At 42.7% G+C, this 18,644-nt stretch overlaps 2 long non-coding RNA genes and 1 pseudogene across 5 annotated transcripts; 2 read left to right on the top strand and 1 right to left on the bottom strand.

Moving 5' to 3' along the window:
* The window catches only part of LOC136505182 (putative pentatricopeptide repeat-containing protein At5g43820), a 52,560-nt pseudogene extending 34,360 nt beyond the window's left edge, over nt 1-18,200 (top strand).
* LOC136505731 (uncharacterized) lies at nt 205-7,846 on the bottom strand. 3 transcript variants are annotated; one of them, XR_010771286.1, is made up of 8 exons: nt 7,338-7,846; nt 6,716-7,123; nt 6,390-6,608; nt 6,194-6,300; nt 5,520-5,800; nt 4,205-4,800; nt 624-712; nt 205-549 (listed from the first exon to the last, which is right to left on the bottom strand). It is a non-coding gene; the product is annotated as an uncharacterized lncRNA (long non-coding RNA). The 3 variants fall into 3 exon arrangements; XR_010771287.1 differs by lacking the exon at nt 6,716-7,123 and adding an exon at nt 6,655-6,715 and having other exon boundaries at nt 6,390-6,579; XR_010771288.1 differs by lacking the exon at nt 6,716-7,123.
* Nucleotides 8,265-10,472, top strand: LOC136502586 (uncharacterized). 2 transcript variants are annotated; one of them, XR_010770635.1, is made up of 4 exons: nt 8,265-8,403; nt 8,994-9,111; nt 9,294-9,396; nt 9,589-10,472. It is a non-coding gene; the product is annotated as an uncharacterized lncRNA (long non-coding RNA). The 2 variants fall into 2 exon arrangements; XR_010770634.1 differs by having other exon boundaries at nt 9,249-9,396.
* Nucleotides 18,201-18,644: the final 444 nt, after the last annotated feature.

Genomic DNA, 18,644 nt, shown 5'->3' with positions numbered 1-18,644 from the left:
TCTTCAACGTGAATGAAACAGCCGACTCATTGGCATTGAGGACACATGCAAGTGCTCAGTCACTCATTTGGAATTTTAAGGAAGTGATGATAGCAGTCAGAAAAACGTTCATAGAGGACACATATAAAGGTTAATACAATTTCTGCTTCACGGCGTGCTTTGCTGACATAGGGCATGAAACAGATATCCCAGACTCCCAAGCCGTAGCAAAGCGAACACTTGCAATTATCTCATACTCATACCGTAGCGGTTCAAACAAGACACAAACAACAAGCAAGTTAATATAATTTCTGCTCCACAACAACGGATCTGAGTGACTGCTCAGATACCAAGCCAGCCATATAAACATACCAAGCCAGCCATATAAACAGAAAGAGATAGTTGCCCATCAGCCATTAAACAAACTAGGTTTGCCGTACATGACCCTTATCTTTGCGGCTTCGTACAACCACTTCACAGGCAATGACACTGGCAGCGGAAACTGAAAGAATAACATAGCAAGACCACTCCAGGGTTTTGTAAAACCTTGAGGCCCATCTGAGGTTTTCCCTAACAAATACATGGATAAAACATATCAGAAACATTTGTGTTAAGCCAATCAAAATAGAGTCTAGTGCCTCTACCTCATAATTTCATCTTCAATCTTGTATCTTTTCACATCATCTTGGATACGTTCCATATCAAATGGCGTCCTCCGAATGGCATTGTCATTCTGTTAAATGTACAAGCCATTGTTAATATTATTAATAATATATATAAAGAAAAAGGTAAAACAATAGTGGAGCAAGGTTCAACCATGATGAGAATTCAACCTGGTACCCAAGGCCCCAAGTATGTTAAATTTATACTATATATGTATGTTAACTTTATACTATATATACAAACCATATTCCATATACACATACTACATCAGTGTAGCTAGTGCCAAGGTACCTGCATTGCACTATTTGCTCTACTATAATAGATGGTGGACACAGCAGCACATTACAAACAACAACACAGCTAAGCAAAGGCTTAACAACAATTCTAATTAGCCCACCCAAAAACATTATAATAGGCCCAAGAGACCCAAGAGACAAGCCACTGTTCATAGTCCGGTTATTGAGGGTGAATGTGGGTTTGCAACCCAAACAGCATGATTAACACCCCGAGAAGGTTGGGTTGGTTTCTAGGCGGCTTCAGAACGATTTCAAGCATTCACTGGATTGGGCAGTCCAGGTGGTACGGCAGGTTTCACACAAGGCCATCGCCCGTAGCCAGATAACCTGTCATTGCCGCATGCCCACTGCTCTGTCAAACTTTGTAGATGAAGAACGGATGGACTGTCTAAGTCTGCAAGTCTGAAACTCATCAGTCTTCAGACTTGTCAGGAGGACAAGAACTATGTAAATAGAGAGTATCATAAACGGAAAAGCAATGGTTCTACAACCAAGATACTGACGAAGAAAATGAAATAACCATGAAACTCTTGTTCCCTCCATTCCAGCTTGGGATTATAAATCCCCGGTTCAGAATTTCAGCAACAGTTAATGTAAACCTTCAGCATTAAATTAATGCGAGTGCAATTATAAACCTTCACCGTTAAACTATTTCAAAAGATCACAGACATTCATTCAATTGACTTCCCCTCAGAGTTCAGGGCTTTACTACTCATGTCTTCAGACTTTCAGAGTTTCAGGCTCGCGAGACTTGATGGTTATTCCCCCTCCTCCATCTATGAGGCCTGACTGCCATTATGGTTTGGTCGCCACAGCCGTGGCTGTGGGCTGTGGCCCGGGGCCTGGTGGTTAATGTTAGTGCCCTGAGCAATGGCAAGGATACCGAGGCTGAGGATTGCACACTACACCGACCCTGCTGTCCACCGACAGGGGAGCGAAGGTGGCAGTATATGGAATGACAAGTTATGGCTCATCGTCAGCGCTGTTGGACTGGCGACTAGGGACACCGCCTCGCTGAAGCTTCTGTGATGGCTCTGCGCCTCTGCCGGCATCTACCGCCGCACCCTACAGCTTGTACTAGCCTGGTTTACCAGTTTCCTCAGGTTGAACATGCTACCCGGTCAAACTATATATGAACTACAAATATGGTTCTCTCTGGGCTGAACCCGGGTTGGCTGCCGGTTTTGCCCAAACCATAAACAGGGCTAGTTTGGGAGGAGATGATGGAATATATACTGGCCTCTAGGGGTTCTCCTTACAGGTGCCAACAGAGAGATTTTTCAAGTTAAGCAGCAAGAGGTTGGGGAGTTCTATCAAAGTTTTGCCATAACACAATTGGATAATCATTTTGAGTGGGAAATAGTAAATGTATATGGACTGGCACAGGATGACAGGAAGATGGAGTTTATCTCGGAGCTACAAACCAAAATCACAAACACACAGGGACCTATTCTGTTGGGAGGAGATTTTAACTTGGTTAGAAGAGTGGCTAAGAAATCATTTGGAAATGTCGAGGTGAGATTTATCTATGCTTTTAATAACATGATTGACACCACATAGTTGAGAGAGCTCGAAAGATCAGGAAGCAGATACACATGGACTGATAATCAGATTCCCCCAATCATGTATGTCCTAGATAGGGTGCTGGTTAATAATTCCTGGGATGACAAGTTTAATTTGGCTCATGTGCATACCAACCCGAGGCTGGGACCAGACCATAACCCCCTAATTGTGGATACTGGAGGAGCCTTGGTACATCAGCATTACTATTTCAGGTTTAAAATGCTGGCTACCTAGAGCAAGGAGGTTTTGTAGAGTGGGTAAAAGGAAGATGGCCAGAGCGGTTCAAGCAACGACCACTTGACCATTGGCATCTGGTCTCTAGGAAGCTAAGGAGGACAATCAAAGGCTGGGGCTCCAATCAAGAGAGCCAGAAACATGCACAGAAATCTTTTTGGAAGGTCGAAATTGAACGATTGGACTTGACGAGTGAAAAAAGAGATTTAATAACAAACCAAGAATGACAAACGCTATCAGTTAGACAGAGTAAACCGAACATTCCCAAACCTTTTACTAACTCACAAAGTTACATGAATCATGTTTTACTAACCACGTTTCGCATCAAGCATTATCAGCAGTTGTGTACGGAGTATGCGCTTATTGTTTTAGGGGAGATCAATGCTTAATAAAAATTACATACATACTCTTATTTATTGAAGGTGATGCGCACTAACTAAGGAATAAACTTCTAATTAAAAGGAATGAATGGAGCCATGAAGGCCCAATCTTAAGCGAATATGGTCCCAATCTAGTGTCCCCTTCTTAAAATTTCATTTGGTAGCAGGGATGAAGTGCACCCCTGCTGATCGTCAGTGCCACCATAGTGATCCGAGACTGGAATCCTTGGCCCCTCGAACACCTAAGAGCATAACGTCTCCCCCTTCAATACCTCCCCCCCCCCCCCCCCCCCCCCCCCCCCAATCCCCAAGCTACTAGCAGGAAAAAAATCGAAAAAATAATAATGAAGTCACGCAACAAAATTAGATAAAGAGGAGCGGGCGAAAAATAAATGAAATATATCTCAGATCTCTCAGTATTACAATTTGATTCAGGCAATGAAGCAAAGCACGAAAGATGCCTCCATGCATTCCTTCTAATTCGCATCTTATTCCTTAATTAGGATGGATCACTTTCAATAAACAAGGGTAATTTCCATCGAGCACTAATCTGTCCTAATAGAAATCCTAAAACATCAAACTTTTTTTTTGGTGGGTGGGTGGGGGTGGACGGACGGACGGTGCAGTTATTATTGTATAAAAAAACAAGATACTAAACAATTCACTCAGGTGCAAATCATCTCTCCCCCAGCGCTTAAGGTCTGTCTGAATTCAGAAGCAAATTACAGGAAAAAATATTTAAAACATCGAATGGAACAGACTAATCAGCACACAAAGGGTCGGCAAGCAACCAAATCATGGTACGAATCTCCCAGCCAGCATTGCCCCCCTCACTAACTCGATCTCCAGGCAGGCTCAACCAGAAAATTAAAGTTGGAATCGGCAGCTCAACATACAAAAGTCAATAGTTTGGAGGAGGATCTAAACATGAGTTCAGTGGAGTAGAGAGGGGAAAAAAATATCTTTGGCAGGATTTGGGGGGAACTTCAATTTCAGTATGGCGGAAGGCGGGCATATTATCAAATCATCAACTGGAGTACAAGACATACATGTTGCATGCAATAGAGCAGAGGTGCTAATAGAATTAACCTGACCGCGGGTGGTGCCGAGAAACCGAGAGAGCGCCGGCGGTGGAACAACGGGACCCGGGTGCCGGCGGAGAGCATAAGCCGTAGGGCCCCAAATCCTCGTCGCCAGGCTTCAATACGCCATACGCGGAACACCGGCGGAGGCTAGGGTTTGGTGGGGAATAGAGATTTGGGGGATCGCCCGACATCTCTCGTCTCTGCCTCTCTGAATCCTTTCCTCCGTTGCGGCTTTGTTTTTATATATAATATAATACTAGTAGCGTCCCGTGCGTTTTTAGGGAATAGCGAACATTTTGTACTAAAAATATATGGATTATATGATAAGATGATAATACTGTAAAAATTAAATACCAATATTTAATTAAAAAATAAAGTTTGTAAAATTAACAAAGTGACATTTAATTAAAAAAATAAAGTTCATGAAATTAACACAGTCACGGAGAGCGCATCATCGCAGTCTCACAAACTCTACTGTATACACCTTTCCGTGATACGTGTAAGATAATGTTTTATATCTGCATGAAGAAATCCTCAATATCCATTTCTTTCGTGTGGCAATAAATCCACGAATAAGTTCCGTCAAATCTCCATAACATCCTGCACACGGTTCGAGTATATATGTAAAAATTAGTACATGTCATATGGGTAAACTATGCTCTTGGAGCTTGGTACATTTAATAAGGGTATAACTGAAGAGAGCATTATGGCAAGAGCACACATGAATCACTTCATCAAAATTTAAGTTAAATTTCTTTTGCCGTTTTCTCTTTTCTTTGAGCCGGTTTTCGCACAGGGAAAAAAAGGAACTACAGTTGCAAATGCAAACAATGTGTTAGAGAACAATCCTAGACAATAAAAATAAAATTATTCACCCAATATATTCCAACAAATTATTCACCCAATATATTTCAAGCAAGAAAAAACAGCTGAAGATGCATGGCCCACGTGTCATAGGCTTCTCCATAATTAACAATTTTATAAACATGTGCCTTGCGGATTGCTTCATATATTATTATTTTTATATTTTTGATAAAAATAATCATCAAACATGGAAAATGCCAAAATGTCAACATTAGTACTCGCAATTAAAATGGACAACAATAAACTATGTTGTTCAGAGGAACACATGCTACTGTATATATCATTATATGTTCCAACCATATATTCTTGAAAAATAAAAGTACCAACACATCACTAAGAACACAATAGATAAGATTTACTTTACTGGATAAAAATACCACTCCACCACGACCTCCATACCCTATAAGATAAGACTGATGAAAAAAAATCTGCTGGGACAGGGAAGGAGATAATACCTCTTCACGACATCATAGACTGGAGGGGACTGCGTTGATCAGAGGGAGATGATAGTTTCGGGCGTCACCTTCCCCTATCTCTAGGGTTCCTTGAATATAAAAGAGATACTACAGGGTGGAGATCGCTACAGCGAGGGCAGCATCAATGCAAGTCTGGAAGACCGGGAGTTTTTATGGCAATGGCTACAAGCCCCTTCAGATCTGATTGCCAGACTGCCATATGGACTGCTGAGAGGAAAATAGCTGCGCGCAAGGGAGAGATCCAGAGCATGGAGGGATACCTATCATCATTGTAAACTTAACTGAATTGCTTATTAAAAGAATGATTAGATACTAAATATTCAGGACGATGAAGATTTATAGAATAAAGACAAATCTTTAATAAAGCTTGCTTATCTATTCCTCTACTATCTATTCATTTCCCAAGCAGCAGAAGCAATCAAATCACTACAATCTTTTTCACCAACAACAAACGTATGCTCTGTTCTGCATCTAGAAATTAGAAAGTAAGTCACAGCAAAACTACACAGTTTTGGGGGGACAAGCAATCAAATTCTGCATTTACCTTCATATGATCACCAACCAACGAATATATTTTTGGCTTTCTATAGATTGCTAAAACAGAACGATATTGACAACTGTAGTGTTAGAATTTTCAGGTTTCGACAACTCACCTCACATTGACATCGCACAACATCTCCATGTAAGGAACGGTGTTCAGGAATAAGACCAGAAAGCTCTAATGTGGAGTCATTCATCTTGGTGAAGATAATGGTTCAGCCTCCACCGAAGCAAAGAAAAAAATAGTGAAGTCAATGAAAATTAACAGCATATTTAAGGAAGCGAAGACCATTTGTGGTTAGTACATACTGGCTATAACATATGGGATAACTTGAACCCTTGTTGCCTTGTCACAAGGGATTACGTAGGGGTTGCTTGCTGTTGCGGTGGTGCGCTCCTCTACGAGGAGGCGAGAAGCAGCTTCAACATGTGCCTCGGGCACAACCTCAACACACACTGCCTAGCTCCCAGCTCGGATCTGCTAAGCCTTTTCTTTACCCTGTAGAAATGCAATTAGCATGAACTTACCTGCAAACCCCAAAAAGCACATGAAAATTGAGTCATGGATAATTACCAAATTCCGGTAATGGTTTGGTGTCCAAAGAAATAAATGATTCTTCAGAAAACATACACACCTACAGTTGCAAATGTATATTAGCATAAATACATAATATTCCATTCAAGAGGATACACCTCTCTTGAACAGAGATGTCGTTTCACTCATAAACTGGTGCATTTTCAGCAGCATGGCCCTTGTCCAGCTTGACCTTGAAACCAATTACTGTCTCAGTCTGTACAGCTACTCTTTTCCATTCACTACATCATCGTTTGTGAGGTCCATATCTAACACTTATCCCTCTTCAAGATCATGTACCTAGCAGATGGATTCTGATCCAATTACTACCCAAAACACCAGCTTCCCCTTCTGCTTGAAGTTCAGAAGCCAGAGGCTCCACCACATTCGCATCAGACTCGCAAGGTGCCTCAAGGTTGATGAGTTCGTCTAATGACATTTTTTCGCGGGGCAATTAGCATTCACATTCCTGAACAATATATACTTGTAATGAGAAATTAATTGTGTCAATCTAAATCAAAATAGCTTACGTTAGGGTCTGGGTCTAGTGGTTTGGGTCTAAAACCATAGATAGCTTAATGGGTGCTCAGATTCGTACAGCGGTATGGGAAGAGAAGAGACTCAGTTTCGTACAACAGGAAGGGAAGGGAAGGGAAGGGAAGGGAAGAGAAGAGATGGCATACCTTGTGGGTGCTCACCGCTAGGGAAGGGGCGGATGAGGACTTGATGTGGGGAGTCGACGGCGAGGACGCACCGCCTCGAGGGTGAGGGCGAGGGCAGGGCGAAGACTGCGGGGGAGAGGGATCGACGGCGACCAGAGGTGGAGGGAGGGTGTCTCCCATGCCGCCGCCGGCCTGGTTGGAGGCCGCGAGCGTGGACAGCAGGGGCCGGGGGAGTCCGGCGGCAGCCAGGCTGGGCTCGAGGCGCGTCGTTGGCGTGGCGGCCCGTGGCTGGCAGGGGAGTTGGGAATCGCCCTGTTCGCCTCTCGTCAACACTTCGAACGCGGATGGGTCGCGAGGGAAAGAGCGGAGTCGTGGTCACCGTCACGAGGCGCGGATGTCGCGCGGATGGGTTTCCATCCACGACCCCGATGATCCAGGCGCGACGGGGACGGAGGCGCGATCGGGGCTTTCCTTGTTGCGGGATGCGGGAGATTGCCGGTGATTGCGCGGCTTAGCCCGGGATCGCAAGGGAGGGAAGGGCGAAAAAAAAAATGCCGCGCTAAAAAATTGTCTTATTTACCTAAACAGGCCCGCAATGCTCCTCCGGCAGAACCAACGTCCACGTCGCCCAAAATAACCTCGGCCGTCCGATCACGCGTTCGATGGCCCAGATCGATCGAAGCGGATTCTCACGTACAGCAGCTTCTCAGCCTCCTGCTAGCTTCTCCCGCTTCTCCTCACCTTATCCCGATTCTTGTCCGAAGCCGGACAGTCAAATATATATACAGTAGCTTCAGCTTCTCCTCTCCAATTCTTTTCCTCTCTCTCCCGTCAATCTGTCTCCCTCATCCTCTCGATGCGAGCAAGGGCGGCGGCGTCGGCTGAGCGGCGCACGGCGGCGGAGGCCCTCCTACGTCTCCTCCACCTCTGCCTCCTCGTCCTCCCTCCCGAGCCTGTCCTCCCGAGACGATGGCGGCGCGGTGGCGGCGAGGCCACGGCGCCACCTGCGGGCGACACGACGACGCGGGTGGGGCCCGGCAGCCCCCTCCCTCTCCGGGGCCCTCAGCTGGCGGCGAGCACCCACCAGGTATGCCCATCGCATCTCTTCTCTGCCTCATGTGTGAAATCAGCACCCAAACCCGAACTCCAACCCTACCTTTGTCAAGGTCGGCCATGGAGGATCTGCCATCTCGTCGGTTGTTGAGTGCTCTTTGAGTATGAAATCATGTTAGCTTTGGATTCAATTTTTGCTCATGATTTATTCCAGTAACTTGCAGTCGGTAAACATGGTTAGGTGGGATTTTTACTAATAAGACAGTGGTTGCCTACGCAATTAGCTATTCAGTATTTGTTGGATTCTGTACCTGCAGAGAATTGTGTGACTGCCATAGCTCCAGTTCATCCAGTAGTACTCGACATGCCCATGTTCATTCATGATTTTCTTCAGTCATTTTATCTCCCTTCAGTCCATTGTCTCAGCCCAAAACTTTCCTTTCCACAAAAAAAAAATTATGTGATTTAGTGCCGGTGATTCCATTTATGTGGCATCGATTTACCTCACAATTTTGATGGATTGAATCATAAATATTAACTGATTCCATTTAGGTGGCATCAATTTATCTCACAATTTTTATGGAGCAAATCATGATTATTAATGCCAATAACAAACCTTGCCAGGCAAGCATAAGGGCCCTGCGACCTACAGCGTGGGTGTACATGGACATGGGAGGCAGCATGAGCATGAGCATAGGCAGAGGTGGGAGAGGATATAGAAAAATGAGAAGCTCTGCTTCAGGTCTGCTATAATTTCTATTGGACTCTCCAATTATATTTCATGGAATGCGATCAACTTGCTTGCCTCATTTCATTATCACTAATATATTGAAGGTTTGGATAAACAGATGGTAACATTAAGTGTTGTTGTACTCACAGATTATTCCAGCAGTAACTGAACTTATTTTTTTTATGAGATACAAGGACGTTATCACCAACAACTCTCATGCTGCTTCTCAGTGAGATGCAGCAGCGACATGCCCATAGCGTGTTGTCGTTATTCTTGGACAATAGAAATAGTCAACAGGTAACATTCTGTATGCTCATTGCATAACAAAAAAACTACATAGACAGGTTATGCTTTCCTATTGCAGTTATTATTGTTCTTTATTTTTTCTTGTGCTCATGTTTATAGACTTCTCAATTTCCTTTGGTTGTGCACATGTCAACTTGGTCAGCTATCTATTAATTGTAATGGACCTACCATCATTCCTTTCAGGTTAGAACCAGCTTGATTAAAAGTGGATGCAAAACTGCTCAGAGAGTAATTGATGAATTCATAAGAGCAATAGGCTTTGACCCTGTCGGGGGACAAATCTTGGTCCTGCATTGGACAAAACACAGGTTAAAAGAAGGATCTGCCAATTAACATTGGTACCTTCCCCTTCTGATTGTTTTTGGTGTTTGGTGTTTGAAAAGGTTCAAAATTTAAAGAAGTGCAGTGTTTTCTGCAAGTTGTTTACTCAAATTTCGTTTTGATTACTTGAGGTTGGTGAAGAGTATCCCTAGAGAAGAGATATATGGGTTTTGATGAACTTTTTGCCTATTTGTTTCAGTATTTGTAGAAAGAAAGCTTACAAATACAACAATGTAGCACATAAAAATGGACCCAGGGCCAATAAATAGTTCCAAACATACAATTTTAGTGTTCTTCCAAATTAGCTCTGGCCAAAAATTACCGCATACATCCAACATGATCTAGAATGTCAAACCTCACTTCCATACATCCAAAGCACCAGTTCAGAATACTCAATGTTATAATGCCTTGAAAAGAACAAATAGCTGATATTTTTTTGCACTTTTATATTTTCCCTCTATTTATTTCCCGTGACTCTCATTATGTTATTTACCATAACCATGTCTATTGTTTGCTAAAAGTAGTTACATTTTTAACATATCTGATGGGCACGCAGCATATTTTTGCAACGAGCTATTCTAGCTTCTCCTGGTACAGTCTCATTATCTCCAGTCCTCTTTTCTAGGGGAGTCAGAATTTGATGCAGAGAATAAAACTCGATCAGTTCATATGAATAGCAATTATTCATGGTGTATTTTTGTCAATAGTTAATTTTCATTATTAGTGGCATCTGATTGTTAAGAGACATTTGCAAGTTCTCTGTTATTTTTCTTATTCTTAAATGTTGGTATTAGTGAGAATGTAAGTTCAGCAATTAATCTATACGAAGACTTTGACCAACTAAAAGTTACTGTATTCGATAGTGATTATTATCCTCTGCATATTTGTTTCTATTATGTACAGAAACTCAGAAGAAGTTATATGTAATGCTTGGAAAGGATCTCTGTTCAGACAATTTTGCCAACTGATAGGTAATTTCCTTTATGGTCATCGCATAAGATTGTTGTGTATAAGTTGCATTGCATCCGCAGGTTATGATAAAAAATATTATCACCTGTTGGAGTCTAATATGATTATTACCCCAATGCTTAGAACTGCGCTCTATCACAAACTAACAGATTTATGCAATCTGTGAGTGCACAATATATCACTTGAGAACGTGCTTTCATTTTCCATGTCAAAGACTACGAAAACTCTAATTCTATTCAAATGCTAAAGAAGTGAATCATCATTGCCTGGATCGCTTGGATCACTCGGCCTCAAGGTGTAAGCCTGCGAAGGTAAAATACATGCTTCACATCTATTTTTTTAGTTAGTTCCCTTTATTTTAGATCGTCGCTCAAATCTGAAATTGGTTATTTAGAGACTTCCATGCAACCTATCACACTAAAAAAATATGCTACGTATTCTCCTTTGAATTCTTTCAGTCAACCACCAACCAGGTTTCACAAAATGATTTAGCCTGCTGATGATGCTCTATTTTTTAAAACTAACTATAGTGGAATGCTATATTAAAATGATGAGGCTTCCAATTTTGGTCTCTGCTCAAGTAGCACAATTCATGTAGACATAGCCCAAACATTTTCGTATGTATATAATACCTGTCATTGTTGGCTTTCATAGCCTTAATCTTATTATATCAACAAAGGACGTTCTGAATAAGGAAGGTTCTTTGCGCTATAAGAAAAATAATTTTTCCTTTTTTACAAAAGAAACATCCATCCTAACATTTTTATGTACCCCATCCAAATGAGTCTTCACAATTTTGTCTTTGTGCCTAAGGCAAAGTCTAATATTTTTAGGCTAGGTTCAAAAAGATTTGTTGAAGCGGCTTCCCAGCGAAGTTGCTTCTCATCCTGCTTCTCATCTTAACTACTAAGACAGATATTTGTACACACACATGAGTGGGGACCAAAACAATAAAAAAACAGGTCATGAGGGGAGACAAAAGAACAAAAAAACAGGTGACGAGGATAGCGACAGCTTAGAGTTGATTCCTACTTAGAGTTGTACACTGATTCTTTTTTTTGTAAGATTGACTCTATAGAGAAACATTTGATATCCCTTTCATGCTACAGTTAATGTTCCTATTAGTTCAGGCAAGGTAAATGCTGCTATTAGTTTCAGTTAATAAGTTTTGAGTTCATTCTTATTTTTTGTGTTGGGTGTACCGGTTTCATGGCCATGTTAGCTGCTTCCCGTCTTTTAGGTAAGAAGAACAGCAATATTAGTCAAATCCTTTGATTTGGTTGCAACTGGTTTCTTTTCCCTTTGCCGTGACTAACTGCAGCTAAGAGGTTTGAACCTCTGCCTACCAGTTTTTTTTGTGTTTTGTACTTACAGTTTGGTTCAGCTTTCAAAAAATCTGTTCAGTAACTAAATAGAAGTAAAATAGTCAGAGTACTGTGATGCAGTTGGAATGGTGCATCAGGATGCTTAAAATTGTGAAGGTCACTTTCATGCAATAGTGAATACTCTATTATGTTTTTTTAATGTCAGTGTTTCAATATTTTTGTGTCAGTACAAATTCTGCTTTATTACTATTAGATTGCCTATACTCAGTTTCACTATTCTCTGTCTGTCAGCAGTGCATCAAACCGGTTTTCTTGATTAGCAGCTAGAACAAGTATTCAGGTGAGTAGGTTTAGAAAAAATGGAAGGAGCTATCTCGGCATGTTAGTTTTTCAGTACTTTTGATCTCTAATTCTTTGTGTACATAAGTAAATAGTTTTAGTAATTGCCATCTCGGTTTTGTCAGTATGGTAGCTTTTGCAAATTGTAGCTGTATGATTTTTTTAATATCAAATTTAGATGGAGCTCATCGTGTGAACTTGAACATCAGCGTGACCATAACAATGTATTTTCCATTAATGTAATTCTATCTTTCATTTCATTTGTATCTCTTTTAGTCAAATGAGTATTTACTTATTTTTTGCAAGATTTTCTCTCTGCTGCACATGTAGAGCTGATGGTGGAATTGTTGCTACACGTGAGGAGGTCGCATATTTGATTAGATCTGGTTGTCCATTGTTGTAATTTCATTCACTCTTTATTGTTTTATTTTTCGGTAAAATTTAGGTGTAATTGCCTTCCTTTATCTACCAGATTTTGCTCTGCTTTCAGAAAACTAGGCGCCATGTAATGATTGGATATAAATCTGATTAATGGACTGAAAAAAAATCATCCGAAAGATATATAGTGGCTCCCTGATACTGTTGCACGGGCCTGATACTAGTTCTTTTTAGTCGTGAGAGAGTAGGAGATATAATAATAAAACAGGCCGAGCCCTGCATGGTTCAGTCTATTCCTCCAAAAGCCCAACACTCTCCGTCCCCCCGGGCCTGCCTCTTTGGGTCTTATTGGGCCTAATTGTTACCACAGTTCAAAGCCCAAAATTTTCCCGGTAACATCACTTGGGTTGGGTGACGGCTATCCGTTCGTCCGACTCCGTCAAGTTCCTAACCCTAGACGCGGCGGCCGTTGGCCGGCGGCTTGACTCCGGCAGGCTACCGTGCGCAACAGCGTTGGCGTGGACTTGCGTTCCACGGCACCTGGGGCTGGGCGGGGGCGGTCGGTAGCGGCTGGCGCGCTGCCAAACCACGACGAAGTCAGTTTGTTTTTTCCCCGTCTCCATACTCCCGTTTTTCTGCTTTTATCCATAGAGATTCAAATGCCTCTAGTCTGGAACCTGACGGCCAAATGCTTGGCTCAGTTGCAATTAGCTGGACCGATCTATCATTGTCCATTGTATAAACAATTGAACATGTACTGATGTACATTTCTAGATACACATTGAAGTTTTCATAAATTTCCAACGTAGATAGTAGACACCTCTGTTTCTTTTACTAATACTTGAGTTCTTCTCAGTTATGTGTTATATCTGCTATATACTGTACAACTACTACTATGTGATATTAATATTATATACACGCCAAATATTAGGCTATAAATTTGTTTTACTTGTTTGCATTTTGAATATTTAACCTCTACATCTTGGGTCCGTCCCTGCCATAAAGCATGCGGCTAGCGGCCACGAGGTACAGCCGTACAGGTCCATATCCTCTGTTTCTTTTACTCTCCTTCCCGATTGAGCGATTCATTTGGATGAGACACGCAGATAGCAATGTTCGATTAGATGTGGTGCTTGTGATCTCAATTGTTTCAGCACAGCATCTCTTTCTGAAAAAAAAATCAATATTTGTCTATTAAAATTATTCCTGTATAGCGAAATAATAATGCCTTTTATCTTGCGCTAGTACAATAAGTAGCTGAAACATTAGCTGGAGCAGATCCATCCATTCAGTCGCTGGTGCACTGCATTGTGCTCATTGAAGTTGCAGACTTGCAGGTGTAAAGAATGCAGTAGTATCTTGAACCCATGCTTGTAAAGCATGCCGGTCCTGCAAAACTGTTCCGTTTTTAAGAAGCTAGCTTGGTCTCTTTAAAGAAAATTTCATTGTCAGCTTTTCGAAAAAAAATGACCCACGGCGAAAGACTGCCCGCGCGGCATTATTTCTCGCACGCAGGCCGAGAAACACCTCGAAGGCTGGCTGCCCTGGACGTGCCACCGAGCCCCCGTGATACATGCCTGTGGCTATGTGCATCTCGCTAAAAATGGCTCAGATGGTTACATGTATAACTCAGAGGAACACAACCGATGAGAGGTGTTTTTTAATATATAGTTAAATTCACTCCCACGGAGAGTCGGACCTAGGACATGTGGTGCTACTAAGGCACCTGTGACCACTAAGCCATAGACACGTTCACACAATCAGCTTTTCTCACTGAGCTTACACTGCATTTTCTATGATTCCAGAAAAGGAAGGCCATTCCTCACAGGTTGTTAGGATGAAAGGATCTATCTAGCTAGCTAAAATTTTTTATGAAATTCAAGTCCTTTTTGTATTAATAAGAAAAGAACATATATTTGTTTCTGGAACAAATGAGAAACATGTGTCACGTAGCAGCTCTGATTTCTGTTCAGAGTGAGATCATTGGGGAGCAGGGCAATGCATTTTTATGATTTACGGAGAGTCGATCTAATCATGTTCAAGTCAGTGACGCTTTCAACAGTTTGCAGCTGTGAGATGTTTGTGATTAAAATCAGTGCTGAATTGCTGAATGCTTCTTGCTCTTTCGACCTTCAGCGTCAATTTAACAAAACCACCTTTTCTGTGAAGAACTTGCCTTTTATCAATTTCCCAAAGCAAAATTCACCAATCATTTACCATCGGGTGCTGCTTTTTGTAAAAGTGGAGTTCAGTTTTTAGCTTATGGAAGTTCTCTTGCGGAGCAAGATTTTTAATATTGCATCTAACTGAAATTACTTGTTCATATGAGAACTGAGAATCATCAGTTGCAGTTGATTAGATCAAAATGATTCCTCCTCATCCCTGGTTAGCATGAAAAAGTTGAACCAAACAGCAAGTTTGTGCTCTTGACATTTTTATTCAATGAATTGGAAAAATCTTGGTGAAGTTGTGTGCTTGTTTGACACACAGTTCACAAGCTCTGAACCTTTGAACCTTTTCCGCAAGCTCTAAACCTTTATGTTTCGACTAATTCTAAACATCTGTTGCTGCATGTCAGGTGGGATGCCCTCAAGGAGATGGGTGTGGGTACGCTGCCGGTGGTGGTGTTTGGCACACGGTTCACAAGCTCCGCCCCTCTCGCCATTGCATCTCTGCATCGTCTTTCCCAAGCCATCTGCCATTCGCAACCACGGGCACTACTGGACGTGGTGGTTTCCTTCCTATCTCTGACCAGGATTGTCGCTGCGAAAGACAAAGTGCACCGATCGAGTTGTCGTTGAGCGTGAAGGGGTTGCTGAGGAGGCAAACAGATGGCAGCCCGGTGCCTCCTCTTCCTCCAAAGTTGTCACAGCTAGTCCACCTCCGCCTCCGCTGATGACATGGTCATCTCCTCACTCCGCCCCGTCCCCTCCACTCCCCTTACCAATCCACCTCCACTCCCTACTATTCTTCATCCTACCAACTCTCCTCCTGCCTTACCCCCATGCTCCTATCTGCCGCAGATTGCCTCCGTGGGGTCTTCCTCTGCAAGCCCCCTGGTCGCACCGCGCTCTACCGGGCGCGATCCTCCACAGGCCTTGGCGTCGCCATGGCATTCTCACCGGAGGTGCTTGCCAATGTCGTCGATGCCAGTGACCTCAGAGGTGCTGCCACTGTCACCTTCGACTGGGTGATACCTACCTCCAAACCTCGCCCATCCGTCCACACCTGCAACATTGTCATCAGGGCATTGGGGAGGAAAAAAATTCTTTGATTTCTCGATGGCGCCCTTCAGATCATGCGCAGAAATTACATTTTCCCGGACCTGAAGATGCTGGAGGTCCTCGTGGATCGCCTAGTTGCCACTAGGCATGTCAGTAGGGCTGTTGAGGTGCTCAGTACCGACCAATTTGGATTTAGAATTGGGAAAGCCTGCCACAGAAAGGAGGCATTTACCGTCCTCATCAGGTATCTTTCCTGGAGGTCACATGTAGGTCTTGCTAGCTTGCTTTTGCAGGCTTCTCGTAAGGAGTTGCTTGGTCTTGATAACCATGTGCACAATGATGTCATGGGTGGCTGGGCTAGGTTTAGAGTGTTGATAAATTGCAGGAGGTTTGGACAAAGATGCAGGAGGATGGGCTGGTTTCAGATGTGGTTTCACATTGCCATCTAATTGCGGTATCGGGTAGAGCCGGGCAGACTGAGACGCACTCAGGGAGTTTGAGAATATGGTACATATGAGATATGGTCCAACTACGGTGACGTACAATGCACTTATTTTCAATTTTATTTCTGTTGGGGATTTGCATATGTGCATCAAGGATTACAAGGATATGATGGAAAAGAATTGTCCCCCAAACGTTGACATGTACCCCAAGATAATTAAAGCCTTTCTGAAAGGTCGCAGGTTAGCTGATGCACTCCACATGTTTGATGACATGTTGGCTCGAGGAGTTCTGCCAAATACCGGGGTGATAACATCATTTATCAATCTATTGTGTACATTTGGACCACCCCATGCTGCTTTGATGATATCAAAAAGAGTAGGAATGCTGGTTGTGTAATATCCTTGAAAGCTTATAAGCTTTTGCTAGAAAAGCTGACTAAATTTGGGAAGAGTGATTTTGTTTTGGATATTTGGGAAGAGATGCAGGAGTGCAGATATCATTATATCAACCTGATAAAAGAGATTTACGAGTTTGTTGTAAATGGGCTTTGCAATGTGGGTAAGGTTGATGCTGCTGTGTCTGGTGGAGGAATAACTGTGGAATGGCTTCTGTCTTGGGAAAATTGTTTACAGGAAACTGAACCACAAGCTTTTGGATATGGACAAAGTTGAGACCGCATATAATTTGTTGAAGAAAGTCAGAGATGCACGTGCACTTACTAGTTCATGAAATTATTGTCGTTTCTAATGGTTGTCATTTCTGAGCATAACCAGTTTGTGTGTGGATGGTAAACCAACAAAAGAGCAGCAGAGTGATGCATTGAGGAACTCTGTTTACATGCACCCAGGTTGTCCGGCAACATCAAGTGGCCTATAGCAATTCAAGTTGAGGAGCAGAATGGCGATGGCGGATGTGAGCTGCAGCACTTGAAGGTCAAAATGACAGCTGGTACGTATCTATAACTATGACTTTATGTATGAGTGTTGTTTTGCTCCCCCCCCCCCCCCCCCCCCCCCCCCCCCCCCCCATCTCTGCTGGCACTATGGCATGTGGCAGAACACTTTTAGTATTAGTACTATGACAGATACTAGCAGTACACACGTGTTTCTGCCCTTTTGTCTCAGCTCGTTGATTTCCTTCCTCATTCTATCGATATAGTTTTGTTCTGTGAGTACTATCAGTAGAATTAATTTATCTCACTGTCACTATCTCTGCGTCAAATGGCAGTAATACAATGCATACACATTTTCTTGGAGGCGATGATGCTCAATATAATCTTCTGTATGGACACTCTGTACACATGGTCATTCCTTGCTTTGATGCACATTATATGCTTTATTTGCTTGATGTTGGAGAGGAGCTAGCTTCAAAGTTCAAACAAGACCTAATCGTTTTCTTTGTCAACAATGACTTGATTTTTGGTTCAATGGCGCAGATGGCATGACAGATCATGGTCAAGTATCCATTGATACTGATCCATGTAACCCAGCAGTTAGTCATTCATGTCGTTGTGAAGAGCTGTAAAGAGGAGTTCAATAGTGATGCGTCTCAAGCAGAGTTAAATCAGAGAAGATGAATTGAATGGATCTTCACGGTTATACTATTTCTTAGTTCGTACTGATGTAGATTGAAACAAATATATACGCTGCTTCCAATCCAATTATTAGCTGCAGATGCTCTTTTTTTTGTGCCGAATGCTTGCTTCACTATATTATTATTACTTTCTTTTCCTTGTATATACTCCTTGTACAAGTATACTCCCTTCTTGCACAAAAGAATAATATGAGTTGTTTGAGAATAAGTTGCGTGTGCACACTGAGAGTGGGCAGCACAGCATTTGGCCGTGCCGGGGCTTTCTTGGCCTGCTACCGCATATCCAAAAACAATTTTGGTCGATGCACTGAGTGTTTGTTTAGGCAGATACTAGCCCACTCCATTTGCAAGAATTTGTAACTGCTGATCCTTTAGATTATACTACTAGAAATGTAGGCCTTGCCGTGCCTATATAGAATTGGTCTAGTATTGGATTTTTTGTTTGCCTGCTGGTGAAAGGGTTGTAATTTGAATTTGTTAGAAGTAGTTGGGGAGATGACCGAAGGCCCGGCCCCCCGTCGCCTCCACGCAGGCGACACGGGAGGCGACCCAAACCCTAGCGCCTCTCTTCCTTCCCTCCCTCTCTCCAGCCGCGCCGTCGCCGGAGCGGGCCGACGGCATGGCCGTGCGGCTTGCCGGGAGGGCA

Source organism: Miscanthus floridulus, chromosome 14 (assembly GCF_019320115.1).
Source record: "Miscanthus floridulus cultivar M001 chromosome 14, ASM1932011v1, whole genome shotgun sequence".
NCBI lineage: Eukaryota > Viridiplantae > Streptophyta > Magnoliopsida > Poales > Poaceae > Miscanthus > Miscanthus floridulus.
This window is presented reverse-complemented; position numbering and strand designations above follow the sequence as displayed.